This window comes from Hyperolius riggenbachi, chromosome 9 (assembly GCF_040937935.1).
Source record: "Hyperolius riggenbachi isolate aHypRig1 chromosome 9, aHypRig1.pri, whole genome shotgun sequence".
Classification (NCBI taxonomy): Eukaryota; Metazoa; Chordata; class Amphibia; order Anura; family Hyperoliidae; genus Hyperolius; species Hyperolius riggenbachi.
In genome coordinates, this window is record NC_090654.1 from 133524155 (window position 1) to 133540648 (window position 16494).

General features: G+C 46.4%; 2 long non-coding RNA genes across 3 annotated transcripts in view; one reads left to right on the forward strand and one right to left on the reverse strand.

Annotated features, from left to right (window-relative positions):
- Nucleotides 1-77: 77 nt before the first annotated feature.
- LOC137532711 (uncharacterized) lies at nucleotides 78-15910 on the reverse strand. 2 transcript variants are annotated; one of them, XR_011023973.1, is made up of 4 exons: nucleotides 15791-15910; nucleotides 3588-3708; nucleotides 587-705; nucleotides 78-445 (listed from the first exon to the last, which is right to left on the reverse strand). It is a non-coding gene; the product is annotated as an uncharacterized lncRNA (long non-coding RNA). The 2 variants fall into 2 exon arrangements; XR_011023972.1 differs by having other exon boundaries at nucleotides 15684-15910.
- Nucleotides 15810-16494, forward strand: part of LOC137532712 (uncharacterized) — an 80593-nt gene continuing 79908 nt past the window's right edge. Inside the window, exon 1 of the long non-coding RNA XR_011023974.1 lies at nucleotides 15810-15976. This is a non-coding gene — a long non-coding RNA (uncharacterized lncRNA). The remainder of the gene's footprint in view (nucleotides 15977-16494) is intronic.

The following is a 16494-nucleotide window of genomic DNA, read 5'->3' on the forward strand; positions in this document are numbered from 1 at the left end:
TTATGTCCGATTTGGATTTCGATGGATCGTTAGGTCGATTCGCATGCAAAGTATGCCAAATCGACCTAACGATCCATCGAAATCCAAATCGGACATGTTGGAAATAAACAAATCGACGGGAATCGAGCGGGAAATCGAGTGCACAAACGCACCGTGTGTATCCAGCATAAGTTTTCTCTTGCCTTATCTCCAGCATGATCTTAGTGAATTGAGGCCATTGTGTCCGGTGCAGTTTAACAGCATATGCAAAACGGTGTTGGCACTTATACAGTCACTTAGCGAGAAAGTCCAATTACTGAATATGCATAAACGTGCAGTCAAGGAAAATCCAAATCCTAACTGAGACACGTTAACATATGAACCAAGTCCACCTAAATCTTCTTATTTCCACACACTCTGATTCTTCTGTATATCCAGTGTTCCTCAAAATAAAGACAAAATCTCCCTAAAAAAATAAAGACAAGAAGATCATCTCATAGTGCAGTATTTCCAGTAGTACAGTATAGTATTCACCAACACCCCACTAGTGACCACTCGTGCAAGAAACATGCAACTTATATCCGCCACCTGCATGCAATGTGCTCACCAGACTGCCAGGCTGAACCTTCACAGACCAGAAAATACAACATTAGTGTCCAATTTCCCTGGATGGATTCTTCGCATCAACCGAACTGTTCTCATCAGCGAATTCTTATGCTTTTTGGCCTTGAAAACAATAAGCAGATGCTCCCATAGCGTAATAATGTTTTATCAAAACAAATAACAGTAGTGCACTCACATTTAATCCATAAAAAGTGCATATCTCAAAGTATCAGGATGCCAGACGCCAGACAGCTGAACTTCCGTGTGCTGCCACAAGCTCTTCCCCACGTTTTTCCTCAGGGAAGCATGCAGTGCCTTACCACAGAATCTGTGCATGAACGGTGACAGTGAAGCATACTTTTCATCTAATGTATTTATATAGTGCCAACATCTTCTGCAGCACTTTACAGAGTACATAATCGTGCCACTAACTGTCCCCCAAAGGCACTCACTACCACAGTCATATGTTCATTATGGTCTAGGGCCAATTTAAGGGGAAGCCAGTTAACTTATCTGTGTTTTTGGGATGTGGGAAGAAATGTAAGTGCTCAGAGGAAACCCACGCAGACATGGGGAGACCATACAAACTCTGTGCAGATAGTGCCCTGGCTGAAATTGTAACCGGGGACCCAGCGCTGCAAGACAAGAGTGCTATCCAATACGCCGACCAAAAGCACGGATAACAACTTTTCCATTCTGCAGCCTTTCTGCTTTCACAGGCAACACTAGGTTTCCTGTGAACGTAGCCTAAATGATCATGAGTTTTGGGTTTCCAGCGAGGCCTCATACCACTGGAAAGTCTCTCCTGTGTTTGGACCACACAAGGTACCTTACACTCCCAATGGCTGATCACTATCTAGTCTACAATACCAAATACAATAACTACAATAAAGGTGTAAATAGCAAGTGTAATAAAATAGTGTACATTCACATCAAAGAAAATGCAGGTAAATTCAGTAATACAGTAAGTAAAAATAAAGGAAAGGTAACAAATACAAAAGCATATTATTATTACTGTTTGGATTTATATAGTGCCAGCATCTTTTATGTCGCTGAGATTTAAAGTGTACCTGAGACTGTAAAGAAAAAAAAAAAATACATACCTGGGGCTTCCTCCAGGCTGATCGCTCCCTTGCCGCCGCCTGGATCGTCTGCAATTGGCCCTGGAAAATCCTCCAGTCGGCGCAGCTCGTCCTTGCTCTCTCGTCGCCAGGAGCACCCTGCGCCACTCCCAGCAACAGGAGCACCCTGCGCCACTCCCAGCAACGGGTACATGCCCTACCCGGGCCGCATACACGGTATGCCCTGGAGGACTTTACAGGGCCAATTGCAGATTATCCGGGGGGCGGAGGAGGACAGCGAAGGAGCGATCAGCCTGGAGGGAGCTGGAGGAAGCCCCAGGTATGTATATTTTTTTTTTCTCCTGCCCCATCTCGGGTTCACCTTAAATAATTATTTAAATGGCATTCAGTAACTAGCTGGCAATGGTGAAATGATGCCCTAGTTGAATCAAACCGTGAAATATGTATTTAATCACTTCCTGCAAAATGGATGTTTTAAAATGTCCTGCTTTATACAATGTTGTATTTGTACTTATTGATGTCAAACATCCATTTTGCCGAACTAAACATTGAGGGCCCTTTTCCACAAGCAGTTGATAAGCAGTGAAAAGTCTGTCTCACAACTGCTTGCCGCTGCCTGGTAACTGCTTGCTTCTGCCTGGTAACTGCTGGCCGAGCGCACAGTTCAGCCGTCTGTGGAAAAGGGCACTTACTGATGTGCATGTGTACCACGGGGGGGGGGGGGGGGTTGGAAGGATGCGCTCTCCCATGTTAACACGCTTGGGGATGGGTGTGAAGTGGTTAAAGTGGACCCCAACTCTTGCTAAACACAGAAGGGAAACAGAGAAATGCACCCTGTATGTAGAGGTTAGCCTAATTACTCCTCATCTGTGACTAATCACAAGATGAAATGAAATTTGATCTCTCAGCTATTTCAGCTGACTGCCATCACAGAGAGGCAAATTTGAAAGCACATGATAATGTCTGCTTCCATGAAAGCACGAAGTAGATACACTGCAGATTTATTGCAGGATTTGTATCAGCTGTAACAAATGTTTTTTCTTTAAAGGTTATTATGCTGTTGCATATCTTTTAGAGCAGAGAGGAAGTTCTGAGTTCAGGCCCACTTGAACAATTCAGAGGCAAAAGTACACTGCTGGTGGTTGTGCGCAGTAGTTAGTGCATTCGGATAAGTGTTGATTAGCTGAATGAGTGTTTCCAGCTAATCTCTAGTGTCCTTGATACGGCCCCTACTAAAGATCCTCTAGTGGCCCTCTTTCACAAGCCAGTACCAGGTTGTAATAAGCCCAACTGCACCTTTATAGACCAAGCATGCAATGCAGCCCAGGCTCTGCTTGCTGAAAGCTGGAGATCACCCCCACCCCCTCAGACTTTTCTTGTCCGCAAGATTCAGGCAATCTTTTTGCTAGAGAGGCTCACCTCTGATATAAAACAAATATGCATTAGAAGGAACCTGAGCAGTGTGTTTTTCTTTTTAAAGGATACCTAAACTGACATGTGACATGAGATAGACGTGTATGTACAGTGCCTAGCACACAAATAACTATGCTGTGTTCCTTTTTTTTTTCTTTCTCTGCCTGAAAGAGTTAAATATCAGGTATGTAAGTGGCTGACTCACACAGGAAGTGACTACAGTGTGACCCTTACTGATAATAAATTCCAACAATAAAACACTTTCCTAGCAGAAAATGGCTTTTGTGAGCAAGAGATAAAAAGGGGAAAATCTTATTAGTGTAGTCACTTCCTGTCTGAGTCAGGACTGAGTCAGCCACTTACATACCTGATATTTAACTTTCAGGCAGAGAAGGAAAAAAAAAAAAAGACAGCATAGTTATTTGTGTGCTAGGCACTGTACATACACGTCTATCTCATGTCAAATGTCAGTTCGGGTATCCTTTAAAAAACAAAGTGTTAAAGGCTCACCTGTCCGCCAGCGCGACTCTTGGCCTCCTCCAGTGACCTCAGCGTGAGCTTCTGTTCCACGCGACACTGTTGCATCTATTTGAGTGGGCAGGCAATAGAATCCTCTCAGAACAGATTCCATCTGAAATCAAGCAGAAGAGAAATCAGGCTGATGGTCCATTTAGTGGCAGGTGTATGGGCACATTAACCTCCCTGGCGGTTAATTTTTTTTGCCACTTAGGCAAAAATCCTTTTTTTTAAAAAAAAATTTTGTTTTGTTTCATGTAAAGCTACCAGAGTGGTAGCTACATGAAACACCACTAGAGGGCGCATGTGTCCCTCTAGTGGGATCGTCGTCGCCGGCATCAATAGCAAACAGGGGAACGCGTATATAACGTGCTCCCCTGTTTGGCTTCTCCTGTCGCCATGGCGACGATTGGAATGACGTCATGGACGTCAGCCGCCTCCGATCCAGCCCATAGCGCTGCCCGAAACTCATTGGTCTGGGCAGCGCAGGGCTCTGGCAGGGGGCCCTCTTGCGCCACTGCGTGCGGGCGATCGCTGCAGAGCGGCGGCGATCGAGCTGTACGCGCGGCTAGCAAAGTGCTAGCTGCGCGTACAGCATTTTAAACTGAGCAAATCGCCCCACCAGGGGCTGAGATATCTTCCTGCACGGCATAGCCCGAGCCGCCAGGAAGGTTAAAGCGAACCTTAACCGAGTAAAAGAAAAAAAATTTTTACTTACCTGGGGCTTCCACCAGCCCCCTGAGAAGTCCTGTGCCCGCGCCGGGACAAACCAATCCTCTGCTTCACAACCTACCCCCCCCCCCCCCCCCGCAGCCAACTACTTTCGTCTTTGGCGACTATCAAGTCGCCAGGCCAGTGCATCTGCACAGCTCTGGCCGTGTGCGACCTGTGCATGCGCAGGGGACCCGATTCCTTTGGGCAACATTGCTGAGTTGCACAAATGTGAGTCAGCTGTGTAGCGGACAATGCACTCTGTTGCTATGCTGGGGGCGGAGGGACGAAGGAGCAGTGCATGCATGACGTCATGCAGCGAGTGGGGGAGCTGCGTTTTCAAAACATTCGGTTGCCGCTCGGGTGAGTTGATTGGCCAGGCGGATCGCTTGCAGGTAGGCAGTCTGGGGTCACTGTGCACATGCCTGATTTTCAGCTGAGGCAGTCTGTGCGAGGCTTTAGATGATGGACATATTACCATCAGGCTTCTTTTACACTGCAAATCACAGCTCTGATTTTCACTGGATGCAGCACAAGAAGAAAATTCAGAAAAATGCAGGACATTTTTTTAGGGTCCTTTTCCACTGCTACGTGAAATCGTAAGCACAATCACGCTGCACTGCAATTGCGCAGGCAGTCATTTCCACTAGCCGCGATTGCGCCATATAGCCATTGGGAGTGGAGCGTGATCATTGTGAGAATCGCACAAAAACATAAATTGTGTGTGGGGAAAAAGCGACATGCACTAGTGGGAAATGAGCAACATGATTTACATGTTAATCCCGTTGTTCTAGCGATCTGCAAAACTGCTGCAATTCACCTTTTGAAGCGGAATACAGCCAGTGTAAAAAAGGGCCATTAATCTTCTTTTAACCACTTAATGACATGCTGACTTATAAAAATGTCCTGCTAGAGCCTCTTAATGGCTCCAGGACGTTTTTTATAAGTCAGACAGTGCTGCTGCCGCTGTGCGCGTGCACGCATGCACATGCGCACTCCCGCGGGTGCACGTGCGCTCTCCCGCACGTGCATTCCCGTGCACGTGAAAATAGGGTAAACAAAACCTACCAAAAAAAAAAAATACACCTTTATTTCCAAATGATATATTGTCACCATACTTTGTACTAGGGACATAAAAAAAAATCTTGTGATAACCAGGACAAATAGGCAGATAAAATGTGTGGGTTTTATGTACAGTTCATTTTTTTTCCTTGTATTTCCTTTTAGAATGCATAGAAAATAAAGTAATTAGTGAAAACAAATAACCCCCAAAAGCCCAATTTGTGGTAAAAAAAACAAGATTTAGATCATGTCATTGTGATTAGTAGGGATTAAGCTATTGGCAAATGAAAGGGATGAGCACGGAAAGGTGAAAATCGCTCTTGTCCTTTAAGGTAAAAAATCGCCTTGGGGTGAAGTGGTTAAACTGCAAATTGCAATTTCTATTTGCGTTATCTATTTTCACTTGATGCTAGAAAAACTCAGAAAAAAAGCATCATGCAGCATGGAGGACCTTCTTTTTTTTTTTTTTTTTTTAAAGGGAACTTGAACCAAATGATTCACTTACCTAGGGCCTCTATCAGCCCCCTGCAGGCACCCTGTGCCCATGCCGCTCCTCAACGATACTCCGTTCCCCTGCCACGGCTGCTTCGTTTTCACTCGACTGGAAGTCGGCAGGCCACTGCACCTGCGCAGCCCTGGCCATCCATATACTTGTCCGCGTTGCCATCCGCAATAGCATCCTGCTTGGGACGCTATTGCGGACAGCAACACAGACAAGTATACGGATAGCCAGGGCTGCGCAGGCACAGTGACCCGCCGGCGTAAACGAAACTCAGGCGTGGGAATGGAGAATCGTTAAGGAGTGGCGTGGACACAGGATGGCTGCAGGGGCTGGTAGAAGCCCCAGGTAAGTGAAACGCATTTTTTACATTTGGTTTAGATACCCTTTAACCACCTGAGCGGTCTGGACGAGCTCAGCTCGTCCAACACCGCCGGAGGCTGCCGCTCAGGCCCTGCTGGGCCGATTTACATCAAATAAAGAGCAGCACACGCAGCCGGCACTTTGCCAGCCGCGTGTGCTGCCTGATCGCCGCCGCTCTGCGGCGATCCGCCGCGAGCAGCGGCGAAAGAGGGTCCCCCCAGCCGCCTGAGCCCAGCGTAGCCGGAACAAAAAGTTCCGGCCAGCGCTAAGGGCTGGATCGGAGGCGGCTGACGTCAGGACGTCGGCTGACGTCGATGACGTCACTCCGCTCGTCGCTATGGCGACGATATAAGCAAAACAAGGAAGGCCGCTCATTGCGGCCTTCCTTGTTTATTCTGGGCGCCGGAGGCGATCGGAAGATCGCCTCCGGAGCGCCCTCTAGTGGGCTTTCATGCAGCCAACTTTCAGTTGGCTGCATGAAATAGTTTTTTTTTTATTTAAAAAAAACCCTCCCGCAGCCACCCTGGCGATTTAATCAGAACGCCAGGGTGGTTAATAGCATCAAAAATCAGAATTGCATCAAAAATCGGAAATTGGATTTGCATGTAGTGTAAAAGAGCCCTTGTAAAGCTCGTGTATGATGTACTGTAATTGTATATTCACTAAATCTGGTCAATGAAATGAATTTTCTGGGGTTATGTGTGGGTGCTGGGGGTGACTGGGTTACATCTGTTAATTTTGCATTTAATCAAACATCGATTTGATTATTATTATTATGAAATTGGATGAAAATCAATGTCACAATAAGTATGCCCAATCAAGGATTCGAGTGGGGTGGACCCCTGACATTATGGGGAATTATGGGGACAGCAGCCAAGGACGGCAAGGTAGCAACATGAGGCCGATTCTCCAAAGATTTCATGCAGAAATGTGTATGGACAGACAACAGATCTGACAGAGATCTGTCTTTTGGTCGAATCTGCATTCTGTAAATACATCTTGAAAAATGGCTTTTAGGCCTCTTTCACAGTGTGACGTTAAAGTCGCACGTTAGAAAATGTTTTAACGTGGACTAACGCACAGCAATATTAAGTCTGTGCAACATACACAGTGCACACGTTGCGTTGTGTGTAACGTGTAGCAATATTTAGAGAGTGCAGCATGCTGTGCATTTAGCAATAAATCTGCTGCATTGTGTGTGTTGCACATGCTCAGTAATGTTTTGGCTTTTTTTATGTAACGCATGCGCCGTTTTCGTTCCATCACTGTGCGACGAAAACGGCACACCAAACGCAGGGCTAAAGAATGTACTATAACGTCCAAGTTATAGTCTTTCAATGCATTGCATTAGGGGCAAGTTATGCAACCTTAACGTCGCATCAAACGCAACATCGCACTGTGAAAGAGGCCTTAGTGTTTCTGCATTTCAGGTCATAAATCAATAAAATGTGAATATTTTGAGTTTTGGGTTTTTTATCAAATTCATCCAGGACACAGTGATGTTTCATTTGTACAGAAGTCATAAGTAAAACCTTGTGACTGGTTGCCATTTCATAGTGCTAATATCATCAGCAAGATGACAAAAACTCTGCACCACCCCACCATACCTGCAAAAAAATTACTGTCTCCAATTGTCATTAAACAGGATAATTCTGCACATAACAAATACGCATTATAGCAGACCTTCATGCTTCTGGCTATCTATACTGGGGGATGCTGCTTACATTGGGGGATTCATTTTAACTTTCTTTAAGGGGCCCATACACCTAACGATTTTCCTGCCGATATACAGCAGATTTGATCACTGTGATCGAATCTGCTGTGAAATCGTTGTGCAAACGCTGACAGAACGATCGATTTCCGTCCGAAATCAATCGTTCCTGTCGATCTGTCCGTGCGGAAGAATTTTCTTGATCGCCGGGTCGGGAGTGCGTCTATAGCGGCGTTCGAATGCCCAACGACCGACGCAATACAGCGGCAATACATTACCTGTTCCGGCCGGCGCGACTCCCCCGGTCTTCGCTGTCTTCTTCTTCGCTCCAGGGCTGCAGCTTCACTGAACTTCCTGTCCCGGCAGGAAGTTTGAACAGTAGAGCACCCTCTACTGTTTAAACTTCCCCTGGACAGGAAGTTCAGTGAAGCTTCAGCCGTTCCGCAACTCAGCGCGGAGAAGAAGACAAAGGAGACCAGGGGAGTCGCGCCGGCCAGATCAGGTAATGTATAGCTGGCGGGCATGCGGCGGCGGCAGCAGCTCCACAGATTGTGAACGGTTTCATGCTGAAATCGATTCATAACCTGTTTGCAGTAAAGGCAGCGATACGATCCCTCTCTGATCAGATTCGATCAGAGAGGGATATATCTGTTGGTCGAATCTGATGGCAAATCGACCAGTGTATGGCCACCTTTACACTGGGGAACTACCTTTGGCTATCTGATACTGGAGAGTATCCTCTGACTACCAATACTGGAGGGCTGCTTAATAGTGGGGGCAACTCTGGCTACTTAAAACTGGAGTGTGGGGGGAGGAGGGGGCACAAAGTTGTCATAATATGTTTAAATGACATTCAGTAACTAGCTGGCAAAGGTGAAATGATGCCCTATTTTGAAACAAACTGAAATACGTATTTAATAACTTCCTGCCAAATGGATATTTTAAAATGTCCTATTTTAGCATCAATTAGTGCAAATACATCTTATAATAGTCCATTTTGCTGAACTAAACATTGAGGGCCCTTTTCCACAAGCAGTTGATAGGCAGTGAAAAGTCTTTTGAACTCACAAGTGCTTGCTTCTGCCTGGTAACTGTGCTGCTGCTTGGTAACTGCTCACTGAGCGCACAGTTCAACCGCCTGTGGAAAAGGGCCCTTACTGATATCCACGCGTTCCACAGGAAGGGGGGAAAAGCGCTCTCCCATTTTAACACGCCTGGGGATGGACGTGAAGTGGGTAAAGTGGACCCCAACTCTTGCACAGGACAGAAGGGAAACAGAGAAATGCACCCTGTATGTATTTTGAGAGTTTAGCCTGTCTAATTCCCCCTCATCTGTGACTAATCACAAGATGAAATTTGATCCCTCAACTATGACTGCCATGACAGAGAAGCTAAATTTAAAGCACATTAAGTTCATGTCTGCTTCCATGAAAGCAGGAAGTAGATACACTGCAGATTTATAGCAGGAATTGTATAAGCTGTAACAAAGAAATGTTTTTCTTTAAAGATTATTATGCTGTTGTGTAACTTTTAGAGCAGAGAGGAAGTTCAGGTCAACTTTAAAAATTCAGAGACAACTTCCACTTCATGTTTAAAAAATGACATTAAAGGGCTCAGACACACCATAAGCGCTTTTCTGAGCGCTTGCAATTGATCAGCGTTTCCTTAGTTTCTTAGCGCTTTAAAAAAAACCAAAAAAACCCCACTCATTCACTTGCATTAAAATCGCGGTAAAAATCACTGTGATCGCGTATGAGTAAAAACGCACACGACTGCAGCGATTTTTACTGCGATTTTAATGCAAGTGAATGGGAGCGATTTTTAAAAAGCGCTAAGAAAGCGCTAATCAAACGCAAGCGCTCAGAAAAGCGCTTGTAGGCCTAGAGCACACCAGAGCGGTTCGGCAGCGTTTTCAGATCCGATTGCGGATGTGGAAACGCTAGGGTAATGTATTTCAATGGGGTGGTGTACACCAGAGCGGGAGGCGTTTTGCAGAAAAGCATACTCCTGGGCTGCTGCAGATTTTGGATTGCGGAGGCGTTTCTGCCTCCAATGTAAAGTATAGGAAAACCGCTCTGAAAAATGGCAGTTCAGAGCGGTTTTGCAGGCGTTTTTTGTTACAGAAGCTGTTCAGTAACAGCTTTACTGTAACAATATCAGAGATCTACTACACCAAAAACGCTTCACAAAACTGCAAAACGCTAGCTGAAACGCTACAGAAAAATAAGAAAAAGCGTTTCAAAATCTGCTAGCATTTTGTGGATCTGTTAGCGGTTTTTGGTGTGCACCAGGCCATAGTGTGTCTGGGCCCTTATGCTGGATACACACCATGCATTTCCGCGTTTGTTGCGTCCGTCGATACGCATCGATTCGATTATTTCCGACATGTCCGATTCATGTTTCGATGGATCGTTAGGTCGATTTGCCATACTTTACATGGCAATCGACCTAAAAATCATCGAAACGCAATCGGAAATACTTGGAAATAATCGAATTGACGCGTATCGACGGACGCATTCGATGCGGAAACGCATGGTGTGTATCCAGCATTAGGCCTCTTTTCTACAGGCTGTTAATAGGCAGTGAAATGCCTCTCAAACTCACACAACTGCTCACTAAACTGCCCGAGTAATTGAGCCATAAAAAAACAAGAAGTCATAAAAGTAGACTCAAAAGGGGTGTGTGCAATAAATTCCATTAAGCAAAATAACGTGCATGAAGTTTTGCCGCAGGATTAGAAGAGCAGAATACAATACATTACATTACATGCAATGCGTTAGTCTCTACTCCTTATGCATAAAACCTTATGCATAAAAATTCTGTTTACCGCAGTTTATTGCATACACCCCAAAGTCACATGGTGTATGGGGGGTAGGGGGGGGGGGATGCATATAATGTACACCTGTTACTAAAATAAAGTGCCTACATCATGGATTTGAGTAGTGACAGGTTAATACTAGAGGTGGTCACTAACAATACAATTCTCAGAACAATTCTTCATGTGAACAATTGGAAATGATAGTTTGCGACCACTAATAGACAAAAATCTAACGGATCTGATCAGATTGATCCAAAAATTGGATTGGTTTCATTAATGTGATCGGTTAGGAGATTATTTTCCATTAGTAGTTACAAACGATCATTTCCGATAGTTCATATGAGGAATCGTTCATAAACCGTTGATCATGACTACTAGTGGAAAAAAAATCTCTTAACCAATCTGATCAGATTTCATTAACATCCTTAGCAGTAACCCCGTGCTGGACACGGGGTAAGCCGCGCAGGAGGATTTCTCAGGCCCCGCTGGGCCGATTTCCATAATTCTTTTTTTTTCTTCCCATGCACACAGCTAGCACTTTGCTAGCTGCGTGTTACCTTCAATCACCGCCGCGTCAGAGGGTGCCCCCCCCCCCCCCCCCCCGAGACCCCGTGCGCTGCCTGGCCAATCAGTGCCAGGCAGCGCTGAGGGGTGATTCGGGACTCCCTCTGACGTCACGACGTCAGTGACATCATCGTGCCCGTCGCCATGGCGACGGGGGAATCCCTCATGGAAATCCCGTTCAGAATGGGATTTCCTGACGGGCCTGATCACCGGAGGCGATCGGAGAGGGTAGGGGGATGCCGCTGCTCTGCGGCTATCATGTAGCTAGCGCTAGGCTAGCTACATGATATTTAAAAAAAAATTGTGCTGCACTGCCTCCCTGGCGAATTTAATTGACTGCCAGGGAGGTTAAAGAGAACCCGAGGTGTGTTTAAAGAATGTTATCTGCATACAGAGGCTGGATCTGCCTATACAGCCCAGCCTCTGTTGCTATCCAAAACCCCACTAAGGTCCCCCTGCACTCTGCAATCCCTCATAAATCACAACCGTGCTGTGAGGCTGTGTTTACATCTGTAGTGTCAGTCTCAGCTGCTCCCCCGCCTCCTGCATAGCTCCGGTCCCTGCCCCCGTCCCTTCCCTCCAATCAGCAGGGAGGGAAGGGATGCAGGCGGGGACTGGAGTTCTGCAGGAGGCGGGGAGAGCAGCAGACTGACACTATAGAGATAAACACAGCCAGCTCTGACAAGCTGTTTGTCAGCAGCGTGGCTGTGATTTATGAGGGATTGCAGAGTTCAGGGGGACCTTAGGGGGGTTTGGGATAGCAACAGAGGCTGGGCTATATAGGCAGATCCAGCCTCTGTATGCAGATAATATTTTTCAAACCCACCTCGTGTTCTCTTTAACCTGATTAGATTAATGCAATCTGATCAGATAGGTTTCGAGATTTTTGTCCATTGGTGGTTCCAAATGATCATTTCAGATCGTTCTTATGAAGAATTATTTGTAAACAATCGCTCAGCAAATTGTATTAGTGGCCGCCTTAAAGTGAACCCGAGGTGAGAGTGATATGGAGGCTGCCATATAGATTTCCTTTTAAACAATACTAGTTGCCCGGCAGCCCTGCTGATTTATTTGGCTGCAGTAGTGTCTGAACAACACCAGAAACAAGCATGTAGCTAATCTTCTCAGATCTGACAATAATCTTAGAAACACTTGATCTGCTGCATGCTTGTTCAGGGTCGATGGCTAAATGTAGGCAGAGGATCAGGGAAATAAATATGGCAGTCTCCATATCGCTCTCCCCTCTGGTTCACTTTAAGGCCTCTTCTCCAGAGCTTCTGACAGGTGGTGAATTCACAGCCTGTCAGCTGCTACTGTCCACCAGCCGGGTGCATACTAATGCTCGGCATAGGCAGCAGACAGTCCAAAATGGCAGTCCTGGGTGGTAGATAGGACGCTGAAGTGCCCGACAAACGAGCAGTTCAGCTGTTTGTAGAAAAGAGCACTGTACTGGCACGCCGGGACAAAACAATCCTCTGGTCTCCTGCTGTGCTGACTTCTGGATTTTGCAACTTTAATGTCGCAAATTACTGTGCCTGTGTGGCCCTGGCCGTGCGTGTCCTCACTCCTGCTGATGTCACCGGGAGTTTCCTGTGCAGACGCAGTACCGTACTGCGCAGGAAGTTCCCAGCTTCCGCTGGCGCAAGGACGCAGTAGTTTGCAACATCAAAGTTGCAAAATCTGGAAGTGAGCCACGGTGGGAGACCGGAAGATCATTTTGTCCCGCCGGGGGCACAGGATGTCTTCGGGGGGGGGGGGGGGGGGGGGTATTGGGGGCGGTAGAAGCCACAGGTACTGTGGTCAAACTTTTTTTTTTTCCCTCGGGGCCCGTTCACATCTGAAACTGCAGAACGCCAGCGGTTATTTTTGCGGGAGTGATTTTCCCTTGATTAACGCGGAAAAAAAAATCACTGGACACTGCGGCAGTTTTGGAGCGATCGCGATTAGCGATCGCTAATCGCAGACCACTAATCGCCGGCAAACCGCTGCATGCAGCGCGTTTGCGGAAGTAAAAACACTGCCGATGGCTACAATGTGTAGCGGTTTTTACAAAACCGCTAGCGGTTTGCCCTGAGCGGGAATCGCGCGATTCCTGCTCAGGTGTGAATGGGCCCTTACAGTACTCATTTAAGCCCAAGGTCTTCTTATGAGAGGCTGATCCATCTACCCTTCAGCATTATGGGAGGAAAGGTGCCTCTCAGGCATCACCCCACTAGTGTTTTCATTCAAGCATTCATCAAGATTTAATGTCAGCAGATGGTATTTTCTGTCCACAGATTGGACATAACACTGCTCTCTAGGGTACCACTGTCACACATGTCCTACAGCCACCACCTTGTTCCATTTTTTTGGAGGCTGTACAAACTAGAAATTCTTAACTTTAAAACTGTGTGCTGCAAATAAAATAAGCTACTTAAAATGCACCAAATAAGGCAGTTTATAATTTAATTGTAAAATGCTGCTGCAGCACAAAGCAGAAGCGCGATTAGACTGATCAACACATTCAGTGTAAACACTATAAAAATATACACAATTTATAGGACTAAGAGGAAAGGATAATCATTAGGGCACTTTTGCACTGCTGCATTTCTAAGGTGGGGCAATGACTACCGTACATCTAGTTGCCTATATTGGGAGGAGGGAATACAGCCACAAGGGGGAGCTCTGGGTGTGAATACAGTTGGGACAGTTGCTTTCTCTTACTTCTAGTGACAGTCTGTAGAGGGAGTGGATGTACAGGGCTGGGTAGCTGCCCTCTATCCATTCTGCAGCTGCCACGATCCTCGGGGAGGCAATATTGCGGAGCAACTGTAATGCTGGGCATACATGGCTCGACGCAGGCTTATCAATCGAGCCGCTGATTGCTCAATTGATAATATCCGACGTGCCCGATGACCATGGGGTTTGATTCCGCGCTCGATACCCGCGGGCGGACAATAGCGGCGAATCAAGCGGAAGATAAGCGCCGGCGGGGACGAGTGGGAATCGATCCAGGCGCACGCGGGGACGCGGCTGGAGTCGATCAGGCGGCTAATCGGCCGCCGGATCGACCCGTGTATGCCCAGCATAAGACGTCTTATCCTGGGTGTGTCACCGCTGAGCATATGGCACGTGCAGTGACAGATGACCACGCACATGCGCAGACATCACCACATTGGGCATGATTCACAAAGCTTTTTCACCTGTTTTCACCTTATCTATGTTACATTTTTAAATTTCCCCAAAGAACAAAAATATAATACAATTAAGGTAAGAAAAGATATATTGAAATAAAGTTAATCCGGAACAACTTCCTTTGAGTGATTATTTTGCTTGTAAATGTGCTGAATGGTTATTTTTATTAATTAGGTGGTAAATAAGTTATTTATGAGAAGTTTTGTGAATAGAGCCCAATCAGCTAAAAAACACAACTAAATATATATAATGTACAGGACACTGGGGAAAGGATAATAATTAGGACACTTCTGCGCTGTGTTATTTACAAGCTCTGGCTGCCTATAGTGTGCAGGAGTCACGTGGTAACCTATACTGGGGGAGGGGGGCGGCGAGCTTCAGGACTTGGGAGAAATATAACCTAGAATAGAGACTGCCCCGGTCAGGTCTGTTATAGTAATTTTTACTCAGGTAATACTTCCGTTCTATGCCTCCATCCTGCCTTAAGGGGGAGCTCCGGGTGTGTTCACTGTTGAGTCAGCCGCTCGCTCTCATGTCTAGTTGAAAGGAGCCGATGTGCGGGGCTGGGAAAGCTGCCGTCCACAAACACGTTCTCCTCTCTGCTGCCACCACTGCTGAGTCTGCGAGGAGCGATCCGCGGGAGGCCGTGATGTCTGACGTCATGTGCTGGGCGTGTCACCGTTGAGGATGGCGCATGCAGTGACAGGTGACCGCATACGACCACAGCCCGATTACCTTCCCATGAAGGTATATTGCTGCACCCGATCATTACTAACCCAGCAAGCGCAGAAACCACGCGCTGCAAATTAACTCACCTACTTACAAATGCACCAAAAATGTCAATTTAATTGTAAAATGATCAGCACATTCACTGCAAATAACTATAAATATATATATATATATATATATATATATATATATATATATATATATATAAAAAAAAATATATATATATATATATATATATATATATATATATATATTTTAGAGAGAAAAGGATGATTGGGCATTTACAAGGTGGGGAAGCTCGTGCACTGGGTCTCGTGGTAAACTACACTGGGGGGGGGGGGGGCGCAGAGAGATACTACATCCCGCTTACCTATAGTGGGAGGGGAGATTTGGGACTTGGGAGAATTATAACCTAAATCCTGCCCCGGTAAAGTCTGTGTTACGGTAATTTTTACTCACACTCACGGTAATACTTCCATCCTGTGCCTCCATCCTGCCATTCCCACTGCCAGCCACCAGGGGGAGCTCCGGGTGTGATTACTGTTGGTACAGCCGCTCTCTCTCACCTTTAGTTGGTGGAAGGAGCCGATGTGCGGGGCTGGGGTCGCTGCCGTTCAGAAACACGTCCGTCCCTCTCTGCTGCCGTCACCGCTGAGTCTGCGAGGAGGCGGAGCAGATCCTCGGGGTAGGCCGTGATGTCTGACGTCATGTGCTGGGCGTGTCACCGCTGAGGATGGCGCACGCAGTGACAGGTGACCGCATGCAACCACACCTGACCTATTACCTTCCCATGCTGATATATAGCTTCATAGCCTATCATTAGTGCCCCAGTAGCTACTCTGCATTTCATTATGGTGGAGGATGGAGGAGAGACATAGATGAAGGAAGGAAGAAGGAGCCAGTGTGCTGCATGTAGTAATGTCTGCCGGTGTACAGCTTAAATGCAAGGAGACAGAACACTGTAATTGTGTACAGTACATGCATACTATGATTAGTGAGGTATTAATATTTCTGGGGGTTTGGTGTGTGTGGAGGTGGAGCTGATTGGGTGGCTGTGCATCTGTCAACTTGAGTGACCATCCAATTTGTTAATTAGGTAAAATCTGTGCCGCCAAGAGCATGCCCGATCAACAGTAAGACCAAATTGAGGCTGAAATTGGTGGAATGTATTGATTAGGCATGCTGGGAAATCTCGGGTCAGCGTGGTTGATTCAGTGCGTGGTGGTAACAGCGTGCGATAAACGTGAATGATGAAAGCAGACCCAACCGC